A 10,144-nucleotide genomic window follows, 5' to 3' on the forward strand; every position below is an offset into this window, starting at 1 on the left:
TATATATATATATATATATATGAATATATATATTAACTGGCAAATTCTGAGATGATTGGAGCTTTCGACAGAGGTTCTGATTTTTTTTTTTTTCCCTCCTTCTTCCTCTTTTGAATAACTTTATGCCGTGCCTTCTATTCTGAGAAGACTTGTATGTATTTCTGGCTAGTGTTTGGCAAACTCCTTATACCAAGCTGGGAGGGGAGGAAGTGGTAATAATTTCTGGGAGGAGGGCAGAACGGATTTGGAGATTTCTTTATTGGCTGCAATGTAGTCCCTCCTTTCTCCCCCCTCCCTGTCCACTTTAACTCTCACATAACTGAAAGAAAAAAAAAAAGCCACGGATTTTTTCTAAATATCCAGTTTTTTGTACTTTTTTCAAGAAAATGGAAAAAATAATTAAAAAAATCTCCATCTGGAGGAATGTTTGACGCTGTCACATCCTGAAACTGTTCTTTTTTGTTACAAGATGTTACCAGAATGTTGGAATGAGCTTCTGTTTCTTGTTTTCTGGTTGTTTTTTGTTTGTTTGTTGGGTTTTGTTTGCCACAATGTTGGGATCGTGGGTCATTGGAAGGGAGAATGGGCGTACGGTTGCGAGTGAGAAAATTGGGAATAGCCTAATTGCATCTTACCTCATGGAGGAATTTATTTTTTCAGGGATTTTTTGACAGTGCATCTGTATTGCGTTACAGCTAAGCTGGTTTGTAAAGGCTTCCTGTGCTGTTAGTGGTCTTTCTTTCTTTAAAGGAAAAAAATAAGATGCATCTTTCTGATTAGTACAAATGAGAGCTTGTTAGTGAGGAATGGTTCTGATTTCTGAGTTATGAAGGAAAATTAGTGACCCTATATATACTGATCCAATATTGGGACTTTGTTTATATTGCAAATAAATATTATTTTTTCTTTAAAAATGATGTTTGTGTCAGATGCTTGTCTAGCCTCTGCCCATATAAGGGCATGCTGCTCTTATCCGTTTTTTATGGTCAATTAGTATTCTTCTGTGACCATGAAGAGCATTTGCTGGGCAGTGTTCAAGTGTGGTGTTTGGTTTCATGCACAGCTTAATTTTTAAGACCTGTGGTAAAATGGAGAGGGGGAGGTGGGAGGGCGAGGAGAGGGATAAGGGGGTATTGGATAAACCAGAGAACAAAGAACAGCTTGAGAATGGGACTGGCTTTGACCCCAGCCATTCCTCTGCGCCAAAAATAAATAGATAAACTAAAGACACTTTTGTTCGCCGTTTAAGCGTGGCCTACAAAGGCATGGCAAAGCCTTGCCCACAACTGTTGTGTTAGCAGACTGTGTTTTGGTAGGAAAGCAAGAAGTTGTGGCCTTGTGGGCAGCCACCTGATGGCTTATCCTCTCGGAGAGCAGGAACCCCCTCCTGCATCCTTGGGGGAAAGGGGGTGCAGTGTGGGTTGCACGTGGGCTGTGCTGTCCCCCTATGCTCCCCAGGTGCAGTTTGTGGGAAATCTGGAGTGGCTGATGAGGGTGTTTTAGGGTGAAATGTGGCTCTGAGTGCAGCCCAGCTAAGGGAGCTGTGGCTCCCCACGACTCTGCTTGTAGCTGTGTAGGGCTGGGTTCCCCCCCACCCCTTGTTTTAACCTAAATGACAAGAAATTAAATGGCTATCTATTCAGTTGTTCAGTTCCTCACAGTGAGTATATGTGTCACCTTGTTCTTCTAATCCTAGGGCCTGAGCACCAAAGACCAGGTAGCTTAATTCCAGAAGGAGCTCAGGCTGGTGAGTGCAGAGGGGAGATAGAGGCTGAAGCAGGACCCCAGGGAGTGTGTGTGTGTGTGTGTGTGTGCATGAGTTTGTTTACTCCTTAACTGCATGATGGGGAATCTATTTATTGATTTAGAGGTCTGTTTGTGGCTAAACAAATGAAAATCTACCTGGTATGCAGGGAAAAAAAAGACCTCTAGGTTTTACCTTGTAATTACGTGGTAGAATACATCTTGAGGAAGATAGGAAACCATGCTGGAGGCTGTGCACTGGCGGGCAGAATAGCTTGTCAGGTGTATGGCTATATTTGCTTCCATCTAATTTCCTCTTAGGATTTTCTACTAAGGTGTGGAGTAGGATATTAGCAGTTAGCATTAGCTCTGTAAGCTCATTTGTGTGGTAGCTGAGTGGTAGCTGGCTGGAACAGCACAGCTGCTGTTTTGCCATGGCTTTGGAGGAAGGGCTGGTGTGCAGGCAGCTGCCAGGCTGCTCCTCTGGCAGCTCCCTGGGGTACCTGATCCTGGGAGATGCAAGTCTACCCTGAGTGTCCCAGCACTGCTGCACTCAAAAGCCCTATTGCCAAAGGAAGGAGATGACTTGTCTGAAAATCATCCTGCCACCTGCAAGTGCTCTTTCCTCCAAGACCCAAAGCAGCCTTTTCCAAGCTTCCTGGCCTCAACAGCAGGGAGCAGCCAGCCTGGCTGGTCTTCAGGCATCAGTGTTTTACAAATGTCTTGCACCCGTGCTTCTTGGCTCCGAGGGGTTTCCTTGGAGACCTGACATCCTGTAATTTAGTGAGGCGAAGAGAACTGACACCAGGCGAGGGGCAGTGCTGGAGAAATAGTTACAGAGGGAAAAGAGAACATGGGGTCTGTCTACACTCTCTTGCAGAGGCAGGCACGAGCATGGCTGAGCGTAGGAGCACGGGCTGAGTGAGAAAGCTGGTTATGTTCAGAGCAGTGGAATTTGGCAAGGAGATACAGCTTCCCACACGCAGCAGGGAGAAGCTCCTCGGTTAACCCATTGATTCCAGATGAGCTGCTTGTAAGATGCTCTGTGGTGTTCTGCTCTACAAAACCAGGTAATCTCCTGTTTGGGCACAGAGATCTGCTGTGCCTGGGTTTTCACTTGTGATACCACAAGTCCTCAGGCAATACAAATGGGAATTTATCTTTTTTCCCAATGAATGACTTTGTCTTAACTTCTCATTTGAACAGTTAGAGGGACCACAGGGCCTAGATGCTTTAAAAAAGTTTCTCTCTCCTTTTCAAGTCATGGCAAAAGCCCAAAGCTCTAAACACAGAGCTCAGCTTCTGCAATTCCCCATTGGGAAGCCCAGCCTCAAGAGCTCTATGAGCTTGGGGAAGGGGCTTTGTGATTACTTGTAGCTTTTTTTCCCTTGCTTACGTCCCCTTCCCTTGGTGTGGCAGTAAACACGTTCTGAGCATGATGCAAGTCAACCTCTGCAGCTCTGAACTTGTCTGCTGTTGCATCACCTGGAGACGCACGTGGAAAAGGAGACTCTTCCTGCTACCATCTGAATTTGGGTGCTCACATTTCCAAGGTAACCAGGTTATTTGTGGGCTGTTATAGTCTTGTTTTATCCTTTGTGTGAGCAAATTAGGCTATTTGCAGTGTTGCAAAGGCACTCAAATAGTTCAGCTAATGAACACGTCCCTGTATTTACAGCCAACTGGCACAGGCTGTGATAGTCATGCTCTGAGGTGCTTGTAAGGAGTGTGAAAGCAGGCTTTCTTCCTTATTTTGTGCCATTTGCTCCCGTTCCACCTCAAATCTGTCTCTTAATTGTGTAGTTGGGCTGGCTAAATGTAATCTGGGATGAGAGGATGGGTGAGGGAATGTTCAGCAGGGAGAGCAGCTCCTGGAAGTCCCATTCAGCTTCCACGTCCTGTTCCCTCAAGTGTCTTTATTCAAACTGTGCAGTTGCCCTTTCTCCTGGGTTTGTCACCCCACCTCCTTGCTGTGTCTCCCAGCAGCCCAGGCACAAAGGATGGGCCATAGTGAGGCCTCCTGGAGCTGCCCTGTCCGGTTGGGCACTGTGGGGTCCAGGCTGCAAATGTGGCTCGGCAGCAAACGCGCCTGTTTGCTGGGGGCCATGTTTGCGTTTGAACAGCTGTCTGCGTGGCATCCGTGTGGGAATCGCCTTAAATTGGCGGGAAAAGGTGAGGCGTCGGACCTCAGGACAGCTGTCCCCAGGGTCCTGCCTCACCACACGCTGCTCGGGGGGCACCTGAGGGGACCCCGCCTGGTGGCCTGAAAGGCTTGTGGCCGTCACAGTGGTACAGAACTGCGGCTGGGTCCTGTGGAGGAGCTGGGAGGATGAACAGCCCCGGCAGGAAGGCCCTGAGCCGGCCGAACGCCTCAGCCTGCGATGGCGGCAGGGCCCTCGGCAGCCGCGATGGAGGCGGCACCTGTGCTCAGAGACTGAGCTGCTTGCCATGGAACTGTGAGTTTCTGGAGCCTGTGGGCTCCTCCCTGACACCTCCCGGCTTCCCTGCTCCGCCGTGTTGTGATCCTGTGTTTGGGCCGGGAGCTGGGTCAGGGCGGAAGCTGCGGTTTCAGCTCTGGTGGCTCTGTCAAGGGTTGGGGTTTAATTACGGGTTGGGAACAAATCCCGTGGCAGGCGCAGCCACCCGGGCCAGCTGGATGGCCATGGGCTGCTGGGACCCTGTCTCTGTGGGCCGTGTGGGCCCCTCGGTGCTGGGGCAGTGTGGAACCCCCTCCCCTGCCTGGGGCAAGGCAAGACCACCAGTGCTTTGCAGGCCTTTCTTCCTCCCTTCCAGTCGTGCTCATTGCTGAAATTGCTCTTGTTCTGCATTATCCTTATGTGCTTTCCCTGATTTCTCCACTACCTTCTGTTTCTTCAGATAGCTGGGAGTTGAGGTACTCCCACCTGGCAGCGGTTCCTGCAAAGCTGTGGTCCTGTAGGAGAACAGAGCCCTGGCCCCATTTCTTCTTGGAGACATTGAGATGTTGGAAATGGAGATGAGCTGTTCTGTGGGGAGATTTGCAGGGGATGATATGTGTGTTACTTATGTGCTGCCCAGTGGTACGAGCGATCCCAGAGCATGTAGGGCCTTAAGAAGTATTTGGTGAGGGACCCAAGTCTGGAGAGAAAAGGGAATCCAGACAGATTTATTTATTTCCTTACTTTCTTTCCCTGGAGAAACATCTGGCTTATGTAAAGCCATTTGCTGGGTTTCTCACTGCTTTATTTTGAAAGTCTCTGCATTCGGGCACTCTGCTCTTCTCATCTCTCTGCTCTTCTCCTCTTCCATCACAGCCTCAAGGGCAGATTCTTCATGATTTGGGGTTTTGCTTTTATGAAGTTTACTCTTTGTTTCTGGCCTGTGTTGTCTTTTTCTTTTATTTTCTTTCCTTTTCTTGTAAAGGAGTGCTCCAGTTTGACTTGTGGTTTTGCCTTGTTTTCTTCTGAGAGGTGAATTGTTGTGATAAGCCCTGCAAAAAGTGGGAGGGAGCAGACTGGTGCGTTGGCGAGACCCTGGTCACTGATATGGCATTAGTGAAAGCCCTGTGCCAGCAAGAAGCTGAGCTCTGAGGTTTGATTGCGGATATAACATCCTAAAAGCACAGCATTTTTCAGTATGGGAGATTTTGAGCTGAATTATGCATGAGGGGGTGCAGTTAGAGGGATAAGCACTTTACTTCCTTTTGCCAATGCAGCTCTGGATTGGACCCGTCATTTTCTTGTGCATTTATCCTGGCAGTGAAGTGCTCAGTACCTGGTGAAAGATTTACAGCTCTGCTCCAGTGGTGCAGTTTGTTTGGGTCTTATTCTAAATTTGCCACTTCCTCTCCCTGGGTAGCTGATTCCCTGTTGCTTGGACCAGGCAGTGGTCCAGGCAGGATCATACCCCTGAGAGCCAAGCAGGATCTTCTCAGAGCTGTGCAAAACAGGATGCTGGATGTTAGCTTGAGGGGATTCAGGGTGCTGAGACTGCAGAAAGCTGCCCTCTCCTCTGACAGAACAACAGCTCTGCTCTCAGCTCTGTCTCTGTGTCCTCTCTATCATTCTTCACCTTCCCTCTGCCCCTATTCTGGCAGTTGCCTTTGAGTGATCCTATGCTGGAGGTTGAGGCAGGCTCCTGCATGTCTTGGCCTTGCATCCTGTTGGCAGAAAGCTGAGAGTGAGAGATGTTTGGGAAAGTTTTGTGGTGGTTTTTTTGTTTTGTTTGGGTGTTTTTTCTTAAAAAAAAAAAAAAAAGAAAAACCAACCAAAAAACCAAGAAGCTTCACTATTCATTCATTCCCCAAATAGCTTTCCCTTTCATTGGACAACATCCTCCTGCTAGGACAGTCCAAGCCTGTTCTGACAGACAGCTTATCTGCTTTACAGCTCTGACTGCTTCCTCTGTCTCTCCTTTGTGTGGGAGGTGTTTTGTCTTCCCAAACTTCTGCTGACTTCAGTGGGTGCTCGCCTGTGCCCGAACACGCACTGATAGTGCAGCTCAGTGCCGATGTTCGCCGCTGGTTTTTATTTATGTCCCTGCAGCGTGTTTTTCTTTGCAAAGGGAAGGACTCGAGTGGCTTGGGGAGAGCAGGAAGGTTGCTATTGAAAGTTAGTGAAGCTGAGGTTCTCTGTTCACCCTGTCTGGGTCCATTCTGCAAGTCCTACTGCAGGACATGGTGAAGGCACTGGTGTCGAGGGGTGCCACGCTGGTGGGGGTCCAAATTTGGGCCTGATCTGCACAAGAACTGTATCTGAAAAAGCCTAGAGCAGCCAGCTTGCTGCTTTGCTGTGTTGCCAGCTGCTAAGGCAGTTTAGAGAAATTCCCAGCCTAGTTTTAAGTCTGGTAAAAGTGGAGAGGGGTGTGTGTGTGTGTGTGTGTGTGTGTGTGTGTGCATAAAGCAAGGGTTACAAATGTTGGTATTTTTAGCAAAACAAAGTCAGTCAGGTTTGAAGCTGCGGTTTGCCACTGTGCGTTTCTGATACAGGATCAACACTTTCCCTGAGATACAGTTTCCAGTCTACCAAACCATGGATGATGGTTAGTTTTCTTGAATCTCCAGCACTTCTGTGAGTCTGTTCCTTCTGGAGGTACATTGGGGGGTGTTTATTGTGGTTTTAACTTTTCTCCCTGAGCTGTGGGATCCTTCCTACTGGCCATGCAATGCCACCACATGTCCAGTGCTCCTGCATGTGCAGCGGCGGCCCAGGGATGTTTGTAGGTCAGGGATGACAGATACTGAGCAGGACTCATCAGTGCTATTAATTAATTGCATTCCAACGGCAGCGAAAGCAGTAGCAAGAGTAATAAACAAATTATAATCTACATTATGAAGCTGACAGGTGCCACCCACTCATTACCTGTCTTTAACCACTCTCATTACTACCCAGTCTTTGTGGGAACTAATCTTGCTGCTCAGTGTCCGACTTGTTCATTTAATGCCATTATCTGAAGCAATCGGCCTCTCCCTGTGAAAGAAGAGGAAGGTGCTTTTCCTGAGGCTTGTTCTCTGGGAGCTCTGAGGAGGAGGCTGAGGGAGCGCTTTGCAAAAGCACGGTGTGGCTGGGAACTGAAATCCACAGGGACAATCTGGGGAGGAGCTGGGGGTGGGTGGCAGGGTGGAAGACTGTAACTAGGAGGAAAAGTCTGCACTATTCATCTCCATGGGATTGAGGACTAATATCCAGTGAAAGGGATATTAGGAAGAGCCACATTTTTTTTTCTCTCCGGATGTTTTCCAGGGTTCGGAAGCAAGCTGGGTTGCTGAGTAATGACAGTTCTCTTTGTGGCTGCCCCAGGGCATTGCAGGAGGAAGTCCTGATAGTGTTTCTGTGGGGATCTGCTCAAGCTCCCCCTGGGAAAAAGAAGCTGTGCTCCAGGAGTGGTCTGGCGTAGGTGGAGTTCAGCAGGGTCAGGGATGTTCAGTCAGAGGAGCCTCCTCGGTGCCTGGCTGCTGATATTACCTTGTCTCTGTCCATACTCAGTGTTAATGACTCTGCTGTGCCTGAGCTGCAGCTGTTCTCCTTTCCTCGCTGACACAACTGGGAGCCTTCCTGGGGAAGATTATTGAAGCCTGGAAGCCGATGAGTTGGGCTGAGAGAGCAGATGGGAAAATAGGTCTTTTTCCAGATACTCCATGGGTGGTTGGACCCTGGCCAGCCAGAGGTCCTGTTGTGCTCTCAGAGTTTTGGGATATGTCATGGGGGTCTCTAATGAGTAAACAATAAGCTGAAAGCTGAGAAATTAAGGCTGAGAGGTGAAGGGCCAGCTTTCCCAATGGAGGATTGGCATCAGTCAGATGCAACAAGGGCCTGTCAAAAGCCAAAGCTGTTGAATGTGTCTGTTAATGATAAAGAGGAGTAAGTGGCAGATGAAGAAGTTTGCTGCTGACTGTTCAGAGTAGCAAAACCCAAAAGCTGCACTGAACAGCTGTAGGAAGTCCTTGCAATGTGGAGTGGTGGGGTTATAGCATAGGATGCTGAGAAAAACAAAGCCATCCAGTGGGAGGAGGGAGCCATCCTAATCTAAAATGCAGTGCAACAAGCTCAGAAAGGGATAATGCCACAAGGGAGAGAGATCTCAGAAGTGCAATGAACTGTGCTATGGGAGCAAGGCTTGATTCTGGGGATGGTCAAAAACCCAAAGCCAGTCACCTTCTACAAGGAGAGCTGAGAACAAACAGTATAAATGCACTGTATGAATCTGTGGTGAATAAAGGCTTTTGTAGGCTTGGGAGACGTTGGAGTAAGTAATGCCATGAAAATCCATTGAGTGGACTTTTAAATATCAATACACAGTATCTTGCTGAGAAAATCCCACAACTGCAAATAGCTGGAGCCCGGGAAAGCGTTTGTAATGTAACGCAGCTACATCCTTGGCCTGTTCTTATACTCTTCTCCAGGTGCTGCTGTCAAGTCCCATTGAAAACAGGACACAGGGCAGGATGAAGCTTGATCCAACAACAATTAGTGGCTCTGATTCCTCTGCTTTTCCAAGAAGATACTGTCCTGGAATGAGCTGTGTGTGGCACACTGTGGTCGTGTGTGTCTGAGGAGCTTTTATGGAGGCTGGAGACACTGAGGTCTCTCTCTGTTCAATAGAGCTGCTGAGGTGCATGGCTTGAGGAGAAAACTCCTGAGGTTATTGTACATCTGTTATCAAATGGACATTGTAAACAGACAGCCAAAGCATTGAGAAGGTCTTCATACCAACAGGAACATCTTATTCTTCACCAGCACCAGGCACTCTGAAATGAACAGATTCCTTAGGCAATGGAAAGCTATTCCCTGGGTCAACAAACCCCACCTCTTGTCTCCTCTGAGGAATGTTTGGGCAAGAAACCAACTCCAAAAGGATTTGCTTTCTTCAACCTGTCCTCTCTCATCTCAAGTACTCTGCTTCTGGTTAAGAAGGACTGGATGATGTGGAAGTATCTGGATGGGTCAGGCCAACTCATCCTGCCCTCAAAGCCCTCGTGTGCTACTTAAACCCACACCACCACAGTGGGGCGAGACACTGTGTGGGAGTGTGAGACAGTTCCTAATGTTCCTGTTGATCAAATGGCCCACTGAGTCTCCTGATCTGCTGTGGTGATAAGTCATAACAAGGACTCTCTCTTAATCCTCATTATCCTCTGCTGGCGCTTCCTGCCCACATACACTAGATATTTCCTATCAACAGGGAGTAACCTCTGTAGAAGATAGGATCAGATTCCCAGGAACCAGGCTGTAGTAAGAGTGAAGAAAGAATGAGGAAACAGTCCTAATTTGAGGCTAATCTTATAAATACAGGGCTGGATACAGACAATAGGAAGAGATATGTCAGGAGAGCTTTAGCATTTATTTAGGAAAGGATCATCTTTTTCCAGGAGTAGCCTTAATTGTAACTTATGATGTGATGAAGTTGCTGTTTGATGTCAGCTTCGGCAGAGGGAAAGAGACAGATTCTGCTTTGTGTCACCAGAGGAGGAGTAGCCCGAGAAAAATACAGAGAAAAGTGTTTTTAAAAGTACTTTTTTGTCACTTGTGTACTGATTCAAGCTGCATGGATGGAATGTTTAATTTTCCCAGTTTTTATTCAAATAAACCACTAAATAAGAAGGAAAAGGCTGTGTGGTTTTTCCCAAAGCAGACATGCTAATGTGTGTACCCATTAGGTATTTAAAGTTGCATGGCATTGCTGAAAATGCAGAAACCCACGAATCTTCTAGCATAAGGGGATTATTGGGGTGGGGTGTTTCTTTCCTCTACCTAGACCCATGGCTGGAGCCTGTACCAGAGACTTGGCCTGTCCTTCATGCTCACCTTTTATCTGGGCAGGGTGGAGTGTGCTGGAGCTGTTTGTGGTGAGTAGTTCTCTACAGACAGTCACTTTTATGAACCTTTTTTAGACAACCTGTTAAAATGAAGAGCAGCCTTCTGCC

The 10,144-nt window shown here is 47.7% G+C and overlaps 1 protein-coding gene across 1 annotated transcript in view; it reads left to right on the plus strand.

Annotated features, from left to right (window-relative positions):
- DUSP7 (dual specificity phosphatase 7) overlaps positions 1-9,821 on the plus strand; it is a 15,083-nt gene extending 5,262 nt beyond the window's left edge. The window contains exon 4 of the mRNA XM_029958351.1: positions 8,624-9,821. The gene's annotated coding sequence lies outside the window, so the exon portion shown is untranslated. The remainder of the gene's footprint in view (positions 1-8,623) is intronic.
- The last annotated feature ends 323 nt before the right edge of the window (positions 9,822-10,144 follow it).

Source organism: Manacus vitellinus, unplaced genomic scaffold (genome assembly GCF_001715985.3).
Source record: "Manacus vitellinus isolate BGI_N305 unplaced genomic scaffold, ASM171598v3 scaffold_14_pilon, whole genome shotgun sequence".
Classification (NCBI taxonomy): Eukaryota; Metazoa; Chordata; class Aves; order Passeriformes; family Pipridae; genus Manacus; species Manacus vitellinus.